Raw genomic sequence first — 18,022 nt, 5'->3', positions numbered from 1 at the left:
GTGTGTGTGTGTGTGTGTGTGTGTGTGTGTGTTTGTGTGTGTGTGTGTTTCATATTTTGTTACATTCTGGCCAGGGGTGAATTTCCAATTAGGCAGATCAGGCACATGCCTGGGGGCGCCACTTGCTGAGAGGCAGCGCTTGGACACTTGTTTTTTTACTGTCAGTCTGAAATGTACCAATAACGGTAAAATATTTCTACTGTACTGTACCGTATGCAATCTCCAGTCAGATGCAGACAAGTAGTATATGTCCAGACAGCCGCTGCAAGATGTCCTAACTGGTAAATATGCATACAATAAACATAAAACAGCATTAAATATAAATACATTAAACATACAATAAAAAGCACTAATGGCTTGTTTTATTATTGTTCTATAAACTACCAATCACTGAATGAGTGCTTATAACCAATGAAAATAGAAACATTTTGAGGCGGTCCTTACTGTTTGTGCCTTGGGGCGACCTGACCCCTAAATTGGCCCCTGATTCTGGCTCTTTCTTCCGACAAGATAGTACCGTTGGATATGAAGACCGTGCTATTGTCACAAATTAGGGTCCTTAACATTAATTACAGTACCAAACACAGTACTGTCATATCAGCATACTCGCAAAGTCTCCAATCTCATCATTGCTCTGTGCTGTTTCAGTAATTCTTTATGTACCTATGATTCCCAGACTGCAGTTACTAATTACTAGTGTTACTAGTTCCTGGTTAATACACTCCTATGCTTACAGCAGTGATCCTGAAATCCTGATCTGTTATTAACCTCTAAACATCCTGCATGTTCTCTGTAGCCATCTGTCATGTGATTCATTCAGCCAACCTCTTTGCTGCAGTGATCATCTGACTTCATTCTCCAATGGACTTCATCCTGTTCTTATTTAAATCTGAGACAGACAACTGTTCCTAGTCAGACCAATGCCTTTCCTCTGGGATAGTTCCTGTTCACAGGTCTTTGTTACCTGAATGCTGCTAGTGCTATATCGCCGTCCCTCTCCAGTGTCAGCGTGTTCCTGCCTTCGGTTCCTCTGTGAGTCCTGTGCAGCACTTCCATGTGTCCTGCTTAGCACTGCTGTCAGCTAATCCTGGTATCCTGCTCAGTGCTGTTTTCAACTACTGTGTACTGATCAACGCTGCTATATTTTCAGCATATCTGGATTTTCTGCAGCTGCTACATTTCTAGCATATCCGGGTTCCCTGCCTACATCTTCAGGTTATCAGCATCTCCTGTACATGTTTAAACATCTCCAGTCTCTTTGCATATCTGGATTCCTTGTGTCTGCTACATCCCCAGTTATCCAAATTTCCTGCACCTGCAATCATCTTCAACATAGCTGCATGCATTTCCTGCATCTGCTACCTCTCCAGTATATCTGCATATCCTGCATCTGCCAGCTTTCAGTGAACTTCATTAACTCTGTGTAACATCTATCTGCACTGCGGCTTCCAGACTTGCTTCTAACACCCCATCTCTAGTCCGGCCGGTGTACCTGCTGTTTATCTGCTGCTGTACTCACCACTAATCATTCTTGTGGATTCCACTCTGCATTTGTACCGGATACTTTCATGAACTGTATATGCAAGTGTTACCTATACTCTGTGGCAGGGCCGTAACTAGCGTTGTACCAGCGGTGCCTTGCCCACAGCGCATGTGCACTGTGGGCACACCATCTGGCAGCACCCGCATGGCCACTTACCATCAAACTGCTGCAGTGCTGCCCATTGTCCCTCATGTAGCGGTGCACTCGGCTCCTTCTCTGCCGAGCGCACCATTACTTACAAGAAAGCGCTATAGCTTCTCCACGGATGCTCCGCTCCCTGCCGTGTCTACAGAGTCTTGGAAGAGACGTGATGACGTCTCTTCCAGCCTGCTCACCTCCACAGTGCCTAGTGCTGCGAGGAGCCTCTGCATTTGGGTGGGGGGCAGTGGAGTAACTCCTGGCATAACCATTTGCCGTCAGGCACCAGCTGTCATGGGAGCACCACAGTGTGGCCGCTGTCACTGGGACCAATCCGCCAAAAGCCTATACAATTTGGAACTCCTCATCTGACTTCAGACACAGCCCTGGCCGTGTCCCATGACCATCAGTGTACTGAGGACTCCACCTGCCACAGTGTGTAAAAGGTAGCTCTGATATCAAAAGAAAAAATGGGAGACTGCGCTCACTGGTGGGGGAGGGAAATGTAGGGAATTGGTGCTGCTAGACCTGGAGGTGTCCAACCACCTACTGAATTGTGAATTGGATATGGTCAGCGCACTCAGATGTGAGGATGTGTGTGAAGATTTGAAGGCTGAGAAATGAGGACTATGATTGTACTAATTTGAGATCTGATATTTATTTGTGGGTAAAAAAGTCTCTATCAGGTGTGTCATGCAGACCACCCTTTGTACAGTATACCCTCCTAAATGGTATACCCTGATCTGGATTGACCCCTGATGGGTGAATGTCAAGTGTTCCTGTTAGGGCACCTTTACCATAGGTGGATATGACCTATGTATTTAGTATGAGTATAATAGTTTATCAGTGTTTGTGGGGTATAAGACTGTTGCGGCGTCCCGCTTGTCCGACCCTTGTATTGCTGATGTCTATGTGCACCACTATGAGGAAAACAGGTTACGGGCTTGGTTCTTTTACTTACCGCCGGGGGTGCGTTCAGCGCGCCTGTGCCGGCTCAGCTTCCGTGCCTGTATCCTCCAGTGCTGTTGTCTACCAGTCCGTGGCGTCTCGAACACCGTGCAGTGCAGCAGCCGCTGCACTCGCCTGCTTAGGGTCCTGTTGGTCACTTCCTGGTAGCCGCGTCACGTGATGCGTCACGTGGTGCGGGATCTCTCGGGCAGTCCTCGTTCTCCAGCCGGGGGAGAGAGCTGTAAAGTGTGGTAAATAATTGTGTTGCAGTGTCCAGCAGTGTCCAACGCGTTTCAGCAATAATGCACGGTGTTCGAGACGCCACGGACTGGTAGACAATAGCACTGGAGGATACAGGCACGGAAGCTGAGCCGGCACAGGCGCGCTGAACGCACCCCCAGCGGTAAGTATAAGAACCAAGCCCGTAACCTGTTTTCCTCATAGTGGTGCACATAGACATCAGCAATACAAGAGTCGGACTAGCGGGACGCCGCAACTGTCTCATACCCCACGAACACTGATAAACTATTATACTCATACTAAATACATAGGTCATATCCACCTATTGTAAAGGTGCCCTAACAGGAACACCTGACATTCACCCATCAGGGGTCAATCCAGATCAGGGTATACCATTTAGGAGGGTATACTGTACAAAGGGTGGTCTGCATGACACACCTGATAGAGACTTTTTTTCCCACAAATAAATATCAGATCTCAAATCAGTACAAACATAGTCCTCATTTCTTTAATCATTTCACACACAGTCATTGACTAAATCGATATTCCTCCCCCCCCTCCCTCCTCTCAGCCTTCAAATCTTCACACACATCCTCACATCTGAGTGCGCTGACCATATCCAATTCATAAAAGGTAGCTCTACCTGCCATACTTTGTAAAAAGGGGACTCTGCCTACCGTAATGTGGAAAAAAGGGACTCTGTCTGCCATCATTTTTAAAAGGGGACTCTGTCTGGCGTAATGTGTAAAAGGGAGCTCTACCTGCCATACTGTGTAAAAGGGGACTCCACCTGCCGTAATGTGTAAAAGGGGCACTCGGCCTGCCGTAATGTGTAAAAGGGGGCTCTATCTGGAGTAAAGTGTAAAAGGGGACTCTACCTGCCTTAATGTGTAAAAAGTAGCTCTACCTGCCATACTGTGTAAAAAAGGGACTCTGCCTACCGTAATGTGGAAAAGAGGAACTCTGTCTGCCATCATTTTTAAAAGGGGACTCTGTCTGGCGTAATGTGTAAAAGGGAGCTCTACCTGCCATACTGTGTAAAAGGGGACTCCACCTGACGTAATGTGTAAAAGGGGCACTCGGCCTGCCGTAATGTGTAAAAGGGGGCTCTATCTGGAGTAATGTGTAAAAGGGGACTCTACCTGCCTTAATGTGTAAAAGGGAGCTCTGCATGCCGCAATGTGTAAAAGGAGGATGTGTCTGGAGTAATGTGTTAAAGGGGGCCCTGTCTGCCATAATGTGTAAAAGGGAGCTCTACCTGGAGTAATGTGTGATAGGAGCTCTACCTGGCATAATGTGTATAAGGACCTCTACCTGGCGTATGTAAGTGACGCTATTGTGCGGTGTAATTTGAAGAATGGAGACTACTGTGCAGCGTAATATGAATTGGTATTATTTTGTGGTCACACCCTTTCCCCATGAAGCCACACCCCTATATTTTTGTTGTGAACCCTGGTCCTATTTTAAATATTGCGGGTGGGATGCACCAATGCTGTTTCTTGCACACAGCGTTAAAATGTCTAGTTATGGCACTGCTCTGTGGTTCACTCAGGTAATGGCATTTTCTAACTGACTATTATTGGTTTCCCAGAACTGTGTGTTGTTTTGGGCTGGCAGTTTAGTGTACAGGTTTCAGGGCTGGAATATATGATCAGGTTACAGTCTCTGCACTCAGGTGTCCAGTACTGTACAGTACAGTAGGTCACAGACTGAAAGTTAGATATCGGAATCAGCAAGGTCCTCTGAACAGCCCAGAGTGGTGATTTGCATGCCTTTACATAGTGGGGCAGGAAAACTGAGCTTTGAATCACACCTATATATAAAACAAAGGTTACATATCCATTTTATGTTTATTTGGAATAACAGTTAAGTAAATCCACTACAAACCTTAACTTTCCCAAACTATAGAAATACAGACATTGGGGGTAATTCCAAGTAGATCGCAGCAGGAATTTTGTTAGCAGTTGGGCAAAACCATGGCCCTCATTCCGAGTTGTTCGCTCGCAAGCGGATTTTAGCAGATTTGCTCATGCTAAGCCGCCGCCTACTGGGAGTGAATCTTAGCATCTTAAAAATGCGAACGATGTATTCGCAATATTGCGATTACACACCTCGTAGCAGTGTCTGAGTAGCTCCAGACTTACTCGGCATCTGCGATCAGTTCAGTGCTTGTCGTCCCTGGTTTGACGTCACAAACACACCCAGCGTTCGCCCAGACACTCCTCCGTTTCTCCGGCCACTCCTGCGTTTTTTCCGGAAACGGTAGCGTTTTTTCCCACACGCCCATAAAACGGCCTGTTTCCGCCCAGTAACACCCATTTCCTGTCAATCACATTACGATCGCCAGAACGATGAAAAAGCCGTGAGTAAAATTCCTAACTGCATAGCAAATTTACTTGGCGCAGTCGCAGTGCGGACATTGCGCATGCGCATTAAGCGGAAAATCGCTGCGATGCGAAGATTTTTACCGAGCGAACAACTCGGAATGAGGGCCCGTGTGCACTGCAGGCGAGGCAGATATAACATGTGCAGAGAGAGTTAGATTTGGGTGGGTTATTTTGTTTCTGTGCAGGGTAAATACTGGCTGCTTTATTTTTACACTGCAAATTAGATTGCAGATTGAACACACCACACCCAAATCTAACTCTCTCTGCACGTTATATCTGCCTCCCCTGCAGTGCACATGGGACCTCATTCCGAGTTGTTCGCTCGCTAGCTGCTTTTAGCAGCATTGCACACGCTAAGCCGCCGCCCTCTGGGAGTGTATCTTAGCATAGCAGAATTGCGAACGAAAGATTAGCAGAATTGCGAATAGAAATTTCTTAGCAGTTTCTGAGTAGCTCGAGACTTACTCCTACACTGCGATCAGTTCAGTCAGTTTCGTTCCTGGTTTGACGTCACAAACACACCCAGCGTTCGCCCAGACACTCCCCCGTTTCTCCAGCCACTCCCGCGTTTTTACCTGAAACGCCTGCGTTTTTCCGCGCACTCCCATAAAACGGCCAGTTTCCGCCCAGAAACACCCACTTGCTGTCAATCACACTCCGATCACCAGAACGATGAAAAATCTTTGTTAGGCCGTGAGTAAAATACCAAACTTTTCTGCTAATTTACTTGGCGCAGGCGCACTGCGAACGTTGTGCATGCGCAGTTTGCGACTAATCGCTCCTTTGCGAAAAAAACTAACGAGCGAACAACTCGGAATGACCCCCATGGTTTTGCCCAACTGCTAACAAATTTGATGCTGCGATCAACTCAGAGTTAGGCCCATTGACACACATACTTGATAAATGGGGAAAATGCTAATTTATTGATCAATTAGTAAATGGTAATTTAATTATAAATGTAATTATAAAGAAACCAGAGATTCATAAGGAAAAGGATTTCATGAGATTCTTAAGGCCCGTACACACTGGTCGATGTATCGGCCGTTCTCTTGAACGGCCGATACATCGCGGGACCGTCGGCCAGTGTGTACGGGCGATACGTCTGTGAACTCCGTCGTTCACAGACGTATCGCGCCGGCCGCGCAGCACAGCCGACAGCCAATATATCTAACGATATATTGGCCCGTCGCTGTGTTTGTACGGGGCGGTCGTCCGACCGCCCGTACACATGCTGCGGCGGCCGGCGGTGATTGACAGGTGAACTGGGCGGGCGCTCGTGACGTCAGTCTCCCGACGGATCGGGCTGTGTGTATGCACAGCACACTGCCCGATCCGTACATAGATATATCTGCAGATCAATTGATCTGCAGATATATCTAATAGTGTGTACCCACCTTTAGGCTACATTTGAGCAAGAGCACTGTCTTGTGTTAAATTGATAGGGAAAATAAAGTATATGTCAGTATTCTTAATATATTATTTCTGTTAAATTTTTACAAATTTAAATTATAGGTGTTCTTTGGTAAAGGGGCGTGGGCAACGTGGTAGCGCTTAACAAAACAACCTATAGCGTATCAATGGCGTAACTCCAACCCGGATTCATCACAAAAACATTGAAGTAGAGAAAAACATTTTAAATTAGCGTTTTTAGAACTTTCAATGTATATAAAAAGTGGTATAACACATGGGCAATTATTGTACCTTTTAATTATTACCAGGCAGTGCTTTCAACCAAACAAGGAATTCCTAGGGAAATACACAACACAATTAGGTGGTTAAGTGGTAAGGGGTGTAGTATGTTATGCCGGCAGTCGGGCTCCCGGCGGCCAGCATACCGGCACCGGAATCCCGACTGCCGGCATACCGACAGCTGGGCGAGCGCAAATGAGCCCCTTGCGGGCATGCTGCGCTCGCCGAGCTGCGGGCACTGTGGTGCGCCACGCTATCTATTCTCCCCCCAGGGGAGTCGTGGACCCCCAAGAGGGAGAAAATCTATGCCGGCGGTCGGGATTCCGGCACCGGTATGCTGGTCATTGGGAGCCCAGCCGCCGGCAAACTGAAGACCACCCGGTGGTAAGTACAGCCCTTAACCACAGATGGACAATGAAACCATTCATTTTTGCAGATTTTTGTGTCTTTTGCTCCTTCCTGGTTAAACTGGGACTCGTCAAGGCGTAATGGTGAACTGAGCTCTTGCGATTCACCACTTGCGACATTCTAAGTGTTAATATTTCAAAGAAATCTCCATCCAAGTTCCTCATCTGTAAAAATCGGCAAATAAAGTTACCAGAATGAATGTACATTAGGCATTGTTCTGTAAGGCAGAGCCTTGGACTTTTACAATAAACTCCAGTCTTGGGTCATGGCCGTGATTCTTTCAACAAAGTCTCCTACTGTTAGGCCTGAACGGTTGCTGTGGTGACAATGGTCAATGCGAGGCAGCAGCGGAAGCTTGTTCATTATTCATCTGTTGCTGCTGGAGACTGTTGTTTTGTTGCGTCATGGAAGTCTCACATGGAGTTAAATGTGTGGAGGGAAAGCACATTGTGTTGTAAGGAGAATAGGGCATGTGAACACACAACAGACATACAAAGAGTTTTTTTACTTGTGAATTTGCAACTTTGCACTCAGTTAGAAAAACTGAAATGTTTTTAAGGCAACTTGTTGAAAAGACATGCAGATTACGGGGGGGGGGGGGGGGGGTGAGCATTTACTTGGTTTAGCAAACATATATTTGTGGGTGGGGTTTGACTTTCAGTGCAATTTGCGAACCTTGTGATTTACTATGAGCATTACTACTCATTAGACCAAATTATTGCTAAAAAGAGTGTTTTTCATTTAAAATGTGCATCTTATTCTCATAAATGAAACAACTGGAAATGACAAAACTATGTCACTAGGCCTTGTGGCAACTAAGCGTGGCGGGCAAGCAGAGCGCAGGGAGGCGGAACTGCTTAGCCAGGCCTTCAGAATACAGAAAGCATCCTAGCGACTGAAATAAAATACAGATCTAACTCTTTCTGCACATGTTACATTTGCCCCACCTGCAGTGCACATGGTTTTGCCCATTAGAGAAAGATTTTGCTTTTGTGATCCATGCTGAATCAGGCCTTGAGTCTCCTAATGGCTGTTGCACAAAACAAATAGCATCCTAGTCATAGGCGTGCGCAGGGGGGGGGGGTGCCTGGTGCGCACAGGCACCCCTAATGTCTGTCACCCCCTGACACTCCTGGTGCTGCAGTATCGGCGATCGCCGAGTGTGCTCATTTCTGTCCTCCCGCCCACTGCGCCCGCCACCCACTCCGCACAGTCTGGCTGTCATTCATTTGTATGGTGCAGCATCACTGACGTAATCCTACTCCCAGTTCCTCTAACCTGTAGGATGTGTCGTGATGATGTCATGCCACGTGCATGCACGCTCCTGCTCCCACCCACGCTGTCTCTCTCCTCATCATGTGCCAACGCCACAGAATACAGCGTTCCTCTTTGAGGAGGACAAGTTCAAATTCAATATCAATATATATTTTGAGAGATTAGGATATAATCTATGGTAATAAAATATACAAATTTAACATATATTAACAGATTTATATATATATATATATATATATATATATATATATACAGTGGGGTTTGAAAGTTTGGGCACCCCAGGCAAAAATTAATTTTAATGTGCAAAAAGAAGCCAAGGAAAGATGGAAAAATCTCCAAAAGGCATCAAATTACAGATTAGACATTCTTATAACATGTCAAAAAAAAGTTTGATTTTATTTCCATCATCTACACTTTCAAAAGAACAGAAAACGCAAAATGGCATCTGCAAAAGTTTGGGCACCCTGCAGAGTTAATACCTTGTACTGCCCCCTTTGGACAGCTGAGACCTGGCAGTATCATGGATTGTTCTCAATCATCGTCTGGAAAGACCAGGTGATGTCAATCTCAAAGGTTTTAAAAGCCCAGACTCATCTGACCTTGCTCCAACAATCAGCACCATGGGTTCCTCTAAGCAGTTGTGTAGAACACTGAAACTGAGAATAGTTGACACTCACAAAGCAGGAGAAGGCTATAAGAAGATAGCAAAGCGTTATCAGATGCCCCTATCCTCTGTTCGGAATGTAATTAAGAAATGGCAGTCATCAGGAACAGTGGAAGTTAAAGCAAGATCTGGAAGACCAAGAAAAATATCAGACAGAACAGCTCGCAGGATTGTGAGAAAAGCAAGTCAAAATCCACGTTTGACTGCACGATCCCTCCAGGAAGATCTGGCAGACACTGGAGTTGGGGTACACTATTCCACTATAAAGAGATACTTGTACAAATATGGTCTTCATGGAAGAGTCATCAGAAGAAAACCTCTTCTACGTCCTCACCACATAAATCAGCATTTGAAGTTTGCAAATGAACATATAGACAAGCCTGATGCATTTTGGAATAAAGTTCTGTGGACCGATGAGGTTAAAATAGAACTTTTTGGCCGGAATGAGCAAAGGTACGTTTGGAGAAGGAAGGGCACAGAATTTAATGAAAAGAACCTCTGTCCAACTGTTAAGCATGGGGGTGGATCAATCATGCTTTGGGGTTGTATTGCAGCCAGTGGCACAGGGAACATTTCACGAGTAGAAGGAAAAATGGATTCAATAAGATTCCAGCAAATTTTGGACGCTAACTTGATGCCATCTGTGAAAAAGCTGAAGTTAAAGAGAGGCTGGCTTCTACAAATGGATAATGATCCTAAACACACCTCAAAATCCACGGTGGATTACATCAAGAGGCGTAAACTGAAGGTTTTGCCATGGCCTTCACAATCTCCTGACCTCAACATAATTGAAAATCTGTGGATAGACCTTAAAAGAGCAGTGCGTCACAGACAGCCCAGGGATCTCAAAGAACTGGAAGACTTTTGTAAGGAAGAATGGGCGAAGATACCTCAAACAAGAATTGAAAGACTTTTGGCTGGCTACAAAAAGCGTTTACAGGCTGTGATACTTGCCAAAGGGGGCAGTACAAGGTATTAACTCTGCAGGGTGCCCAAACTTTTGCAGGCGCCATTTTTTGTTTTCTGTTCTTTTGAAAGTGTAAATGATGGAAATAAAATCAAACTTTTTTTGACATGTTACAAGAATGTCTAATCTGTAATTTGATGCCTTTTGGAGATTTTTCCATCTTTCCTTGGCTTCTTTTTGCACATTAAAATGAATTTTTGCCTGGGGTGCCCAAACTTTCAAACCCCACTGTATAGATACAGTGTAGATAGATAGATAGATAGATAGATAGATAGATATCTGTGCATCAATTCTCAATATTATTTAGTTTGCAATGAGTGCCAATATGTGGTGGTAGACACGCCTGATAGGTGGTGCTAGACACGCCCATTAGGTGGTGTTAGACCTGCCCGATAGGTTGTGCTAAACACGCCCTTCTAATCGTGCATCCCCTAATAAAATGTCCTGCGCACGCCTATGATCTTAGTGACCATGACACAATACAGAGAGCATTTTAGAAACCACAGAGATCATCCTAATGAGAACAATACAAATAAATAAAATACACAGAGCATATTAGCAGAATATAATACAGAAATCACAGGGTCGGACTGGCCCACAGGGGAACAGGGGAAACCACCGGTAGGCCCCACTGCCTGTTGACCCTCCTCCTCCTCTAGGGATCAGGTTCCAGACTCTATCCTAGTGCACTTGAATTATGCATTATGCTTATGTTACATTATACTTCACAAGAATACAGTTAATTATATATTTACAATGGGTACAGAACATGTTATTTTTCCTGTTTGTTTTATTGTCCATGTGGCCTTGTGACCAATAAACTGTCAATCCATTTTATATCTGTGGATTTGTGGTACTTAATTGGAGGATTCACATAACCAGAGGAACATTAACAACCAGGACGCATTAAAAGAAACCTTTATATGAACATAGGGCAATAGGGCATTTGCTTAAGGTCAGTCTCTGGGTTCCTGTTATCTGGTTGTGACATATATGTGGATTGAAAGTTCTGCATGAGAAACTATACGTACAAAGAACCCGCTATGTGCATATAGGGCACTGTTTAAGGTCAGTGTCTTGGAGGAAAAAAAAGGGGTTCCTATCTACGGACAGACTTTGTCTTCATGTGGAATCTCACCATCTATTCTTTATCTTTACAAGCTCCCTTCGGAAGCAAGAAAGAGTTTGTTGGAGAGTCTGCCTGAAGTACTCTATATGTACACGAAGTGAACACTATATAGGAAAAAGATTCTGACTGGGAATCTGTTCTTAAGAGGCAGCGCTTGGGTTTTATTCCATTTCTGTTTTTCTTGACCATAAGGATGGTCCACTGCCATGTGTACTTCCATGGGAAAAAAAAGATCTAAAGATCACACACACTTTAAATCAAATATTTTATTGAACTAAAATGACCCGCATGAAAAAACACCAGGATGGATTGCCTGCCACTGCTAACCCATATAGAACGGCTTCTAGTCTGTAATTACAGCTGACATACACAGACCAGATGAGTCTCAAGATGCCTGCACTTGAAAAGACACACACAAATTTAGTTTGTAGGTCCACATGAAAGGTAAGCAGGAAATAGCAGTGATCTACAATGAATAGTTCTGCTTCTTCAGTTACATAAATAAAAGCTGCAATGTGTTTTTAAATTACTTATTACACTAATTACTGACTGGCACTAGAGACACTGAAGTTCTCTAATCTCTGTCCCCATCACCCTCACTGTATTTCATCTATGTTCCCCTCAACCCCGTCCCTGTCTCTCATCTCTGTCCCCCTCCACTTCTTGTGTGGTGTGAGCTGTTTACAGTTATCAAGGAGGGTGACATTGTGTGTGGGTGTATCACTGCTAACTAGGAGGAGTTTCTTTTATATGGGGGTGTATTACTGCTTTCAAGAGGAGGGTAGTGTGTTGAGTGGGGGGGGGGGTTACTGTTAACTTAGGAAGGAGTAACGTGGTGTGGGGTTTATTACTGCTATTTTAGGATGGAGTAAGGTGATGTCAGGGTCCATTACTTCTATCTACAGTAGGAGGGAGCAGTGTGTTGTTTGGGTGTATTATTGCTATCTACAAAGGGATAGTGTGGCATTGGGGTGTTGAGTATCCCTTATCCAAAATTCAAAATCCCACATTTTTGGGTCCCTGGCTGAGATAATGACATAAATATTATATATATTATTATTAAATATATTTATTTAAAAATAATATATATAATACATATGTAGGGAAGCGAAAGTACGGCACTCACAACCACTTGGCAGCCAAAATAACGACAGGAAGCAAATTAACTGTACAACGTTTCAAACTCTAATTGAGTTTTTCATCAGGTAATACATATGTGGTATAATGTGAAAGGGCTCATAGCATGTGCCTGGGGCTGTCCCTGTGCCAGCTGTGGCTGGACGTCCCTGGGGCATCACAATTTAACACTATTTCATCACTCCATGTCACTTATAGTTTGTCTTATATATATGTAACACTTTCACATAATTTTCTTTTACTCCTCACATTACTCACACATGCAGCAGCAGCTGCTCCTACCTCTTTAACTCTTTATTTGTATCACTCTTGCGATGCCCTGGGGTTGTCTGGCTGGGTGGCTCTGGGGTGTCCTGCCCCCCGGACCTGAACCCCTATAGTTAGTGTTAGGGACTTACCCAATGAGAGGCTACCTTGATGCGGTGGGTAAGCTCATAGCCCTGGCCAGGAATATGCTAAACGCCTCTGGTTATTACAGGTTGAGCTAGTGTGAGATAGTGCACCTGCTACCTTTTCCCTCTGTACATTGTATTAAGTCTCAAGCAGAGTAGCACCTCATTACCTAATTAAGGTGTGCAAATTAGCCCCCCCCCCCCAACCTATAAATGTTCTGATGCCCCTGGTTAGGCCCCCTGTTAGGCTGACAGAAAAGACAATAAATAGATGATTACTGCGCTTGTGGATGCTTGTTACTTATATCACATCAAATATATATATATATATATATATATATATATATATATATACCACTCTCCTTGGTCTGGCACTCCTCTATCCCGCAGGGAATCTGCTCCGGTGCCCTCCTTAAGCAAAGTAGCTCTGGATATGGAACAAGGAAGGCGGCACTCTGGAGTCTTTCTTGAAAGTAGAAAAACGTGCTTTTAATGTGTAACGTTTCGGGAGACGTACTCCCTTCTTCAAGACACAGCAATACAAGTGATCACAGTGAAAAACTGAACTTAAATACCTTACCAGTACCTAGCTCGGCCACCTCCGTCCCGGCCAGCGGCGTCCCGACCGCACTTCCGGTTTCGGCAATCCCCGCCTCTTCCGGGTGACGTAGCTTCGTTGCCGGGCGACGCGGCCGTGAGGAGGACCCACACGAGCAGGGAACCTGTTGCCATAACAACATAACAAAACACAGAAAAAATTACATACACATAGCTGAACTGTGAAAATCGGACCGCTTGCGTGGATATCAACATATTTAAAAGACAATATTAAAAGACATGTCTAGTGTCAAAAAAGCACACAATACTGTGTACCATAAATACTGTGAGAAACATCTTGTGCTGGTGAACATGTGGGCTCTGTAGTGCATCCCCCCTAAAAAATACTAACATACTTAGGTGAATAGTTAAAAACATATAAATGCACATACTGCTGTCAGTTGTACTGTCTAATCGTAATACATGTATATACAGTGAACTATCAGCTGGTCTGTCATTAACTACAATCTATAGATTCCACCCTCCTCAATCAGCCGGCCATTGGAGGGGAAGCCACTACCACTCTTACAAAAGCAGGGGTCCCCCTTTGTGCATCTGTCTGCAACTGCTTAATGATTCCAGTGCTCGACCTTAGAGGCACTGTCTAATACATCCTGGATGACCCCTCACATATTGCTGGAGGAATGTGTACTCTATGCTCAAACTTGCCTCTATATCCTACCTCAAAGAAAGCAGCTTAGGCTTAGGTGCTCATTTAAACCACGAGGATGGATCGTGTCTAATTTATGGATCCATCTTGCCTCTAGTTGTAGTAATTTTTTTGCCCGGTTGCCACCTCGGATAGACTCAGAAACCTGGTCCACTATCTTATAGCGGACAGAGGCTAAGTTGTGCCGCATCTGCGCAAAATGTCGTGCCACAGGTTGTTCACTGCTTCCTGACACCAGGGCCGCCCTGATCGCCGATCTGTGTTGGGCCATCCGCTCCTTGAATAAACATTGGGTCTTGCCCACATAATAGAGGCTACAAGGACAGATCAGCACGTAAATTACAAACGTGGAGCTGCATGTCAATGCTTTGGGGATCTTCAACTTCTTCCCATTATGTTGGTGTGCGATGGAGTCCCCTGTAAGCATGTAACTACATGTAGTGCAGCCCAAACATTTGAAGCAGCCTGTTTGTGTGTCAGAAAATGTGTAGTGGGCCGTATCCTTGTGAAGCCCGTCACATCATTCTTAACTACAAGATCTTTGATGTTAGAGCTACGGGTGTAGCAAGGCATTATTCGACTATTCTTTAAGCTTGCTAAATTGGGGTCTGAAGTAATCATCGGCCATAGTTGCTTAATTTTCTTATTGGTCCTTCTGCTGGAGGTGTTAAACTGGTTTACCCATGCCATTTTAGGAGCAGAGGACACAGGGACTTTGGCCTGTAGTAGCTCCTGTCTACTGAGGGACAGAGCTCTGGCGCGTGCATTCTTCAGAAGCTTAAGTGGATAACCCCTCTGTGTAAATTTGTTCGTCATGATTTCTAACTGTGTCTCCAACTCCTCAGGATCGCTGGTGATTCTGCACACCCTGAGGAATTGAGAATACGGCAACCCCTGGATTAGGGCTGGGGGGTGGAAGCTGTCGTATCTGAGGAGTGTGTTGCGATCCGTGGGCTTTGAGTATAGTGTGGTACGCAGCTCACCTCCTCGTACCAGGATTTTAGTATCCAAAAAGCAAATTTCTGACCTGTGTGTGGACACAGTAAACTTGATCGGACTAGAGGAGTTGTTATGTTCCTCTATTAGTTTGATCAAGGCTCCCTCATCTCCAGTCCAAAACAGCAACAGGTCATCTATATACCGAGTATATAGAAAAATGGACCTGGCTGTTTCACTGTCCTCAAAGAACGTTTGTCGCTCCACCTCCCACATGTACGTATTGGCTAGTGATGGGGCCACCGCTGACCCCATCGCACAGCCGGTCTTTTGGAGAAAAAACCTGCCGTTAAACAAGAAGTAGTTGTGACTAAGGGTATATTCTAATAATTTGACGAACAGGTCAACATCGGGGCCCGTGTATTTGGGATTATTGGTAATGAGATGCCTCACAGCTGCCAACCCAGCCTGGTGGGGAATGCAAGTATACAAGCTGGCCACATCCAGTGTGGCCAGCACCATGCCTGTAGGGATGGGACCTAACTGTGCGAACTGTCTCAGCAATGTGTTGGTGTCTTTCAAGTGGGTGGGCGTGGCTTGAATGCAGGGTTGCAGAAAAAAATCTAGGTATCTAGCAATCGGCTCACACAGTGAGCCTCTAGCAGAGATAATGGGGCGCCCGGGCGGACGCTGCGCATCCTTGTGGAGCTTGGGAATGGAATAAAAGATGGGGACAACAGGGTGTGGACTCAACAATTTGATGTAAATGTCGTGAGAAATTACACCCTCCTCTTTCGCCTGCACCAATATCTGGTCTAATTCAATTTTAAACTGTGTGGTGGGATCACCATCCAATTGGGCATATGTGTGACTATCTGCCAACAGTCGATCATACTCCGCTATGTAGTCCTCAGTGTCTAATATCACGATGGCACCCCCCTTATCGGCGTCCCTGATAATAATGTCCTGTCTGACGCTTAAATCTCGTAGGGCGTCATGTTCTTCCTTGGACATATTTCTGTATACATGCGGAGGGGGGTCGTCCTGTAGATGTTCCAACATTCGTGTGAATGTTTTGATGGTCGCGTTTTGCGACACTGGGTCAAACTGTGAACCCGAGGTCAGTCCTTTGATCAGTGGTGCAGATGTCCCTTTCTGACTATGATCTACATGCTTACCAAAGTGCTCTTTAAGTTTTAAACTTCTATTAAATTTAAATGTCTCAACCTTCCATTGAAAGTCGTCAGGTGCTTTGGTCGGTACATACGACAGTCCCCTACTAAGGACAGCTGTTTCTGCCGTCGTTAGTGCCGCATGTGATAAATTGAAAATTAAGTCCGACGTGACCTGGGTGGTCTTCCTCCCCGCCTGCCGCCTCGACTGGCCCCCCCGTCTGGTGGGTTTCTTCTTTTGCCGGAGGCCAGTGCCCGGGTGACTGCCCCTAAAGGGACTCCTTGGGCAGACATCGCTGAATCCGACACTGCAGTGTCATCCGTTTCACTAGCAGACGTACTTGCTTGTGGTCTCTGGGTCCTTCATCTGTAAGTTCTCTCCGACTTTCCTCTAGATGCCACCCCCGTGGCTTTGGCTAGCCAGGTGTATACCCGATGTTGCTCGTAATCAGCTTGTACTTTAAGCAATTTGGTTTTCTTATATTTCAGCAACTCGAGCCTGTATGTTTCAACCTGGTTTTTCAACTTATCCAGCCAATTAGTTGTTTTATCATCAGAGAGGCTCTGGAGGTGTAGTTCCTCAAATGCACGGAGTTTCTCCCTGGTTAAATTGACCTCCCTGGTAGACTCCTCTATGACCAGGAGCATGAGGTCCATGGCGCACTTGTTAAGGACCGAGATCCACCGTCTGCAGAAGTTCGGGTTGTGACGGCCAATGGTGGGGGTGTTTTGTACCCGGAATCCTCTAGGGATCTGTTTGCTTCTGTAATAATCAGAGAGAGTACGTCCGTATAACCATTGGGCCTCAGAAATGAATAAGTATTAAGAATTAATATTAGGAAGGCCTGTATTTATATAATATCACATTTATTGTGCAATCACAATCAGAAATATGCATCAAAAATATACATCAATAAGCAACAATAAAATGGTAAAATTCCAAGGAGAGTGATATCAATTATTTGTTCTCTCCTTAATATGCATACATTAAAACAAGTAATTTGATTCCTATGATATTATAAAATACTTTGGAAATAGTAACTATTGGCAAACTCCCAGACTTTATCCTCCTCCAAAGAATGAAAATAATGTATTTTAGTTAATTTGTTACAATGATGTTCACAGCAGCTGTTTGTGTCCAAATAGTATCATTAGTAGCTGATATGCAGCTAGGAGCTGGATGTATATAATAGTGCTGCAATTGCCGGCGTCCCGGCTAATACGTTTGTTTATCCAAGCACTATACACTAGCATAATTACCCTTCCTGGTGCCTCTGGTCCTGCGGTGGCCAACCAGCGGCTCTTTCATCCACCGCATGCGGCTCGAGTCGATTCGCTCCTGGCCACCGCTGCACCACACAGTGCGCTGTGCACTGACACAGCCGAGCCGGGCGCACAGACTTCTAAGGTCTCCGGCGGCGGTGTCTATCTGAAATTCGTCGCCGGCCCATGAGCCAATCAGAGCTCGCGAACCGGCAGCTGAGGCTCCTGATTGGATGCCGGACTGCGGGCTCTGATTGGCTCACGGGGGGGAGCACACTGTGGGGGCATGTGTATCTGCACTGTGGGCATATCTGGCACACTGTGGGGACATGTGTAACTGCACTGGGGGCATATCTGGCACACTGGGGTCATGTGTATCTGCACTGGGGGCATATCTGGCACACTATGGGGGCATGTGTATCTGCACTGGGGGCATATCTGGCACACTGTGGGGACATGTGTAACTG

The sequence above is a fragment of the Pseudophryne corroboree genome, chromosome 7 (genome assembly GCF_028390025.1).
Source record: "Pseudophryne corroboree isolate aPseCor3 chromosome 7, aPseCor3.hap2, whole genome shotgun sequence".
Classification (NCBI taxonomy): Eukaryota; Metazoa; Chordata; class Amphibia; order Anura; family Myobatrachidae; genus Pseudophryne; species Pseudophryne corroboree.
The sequence above is the reverse complement of the archived record's forward strand: the minus strand, read 5'-3'. Positions refer to the sequence as shown.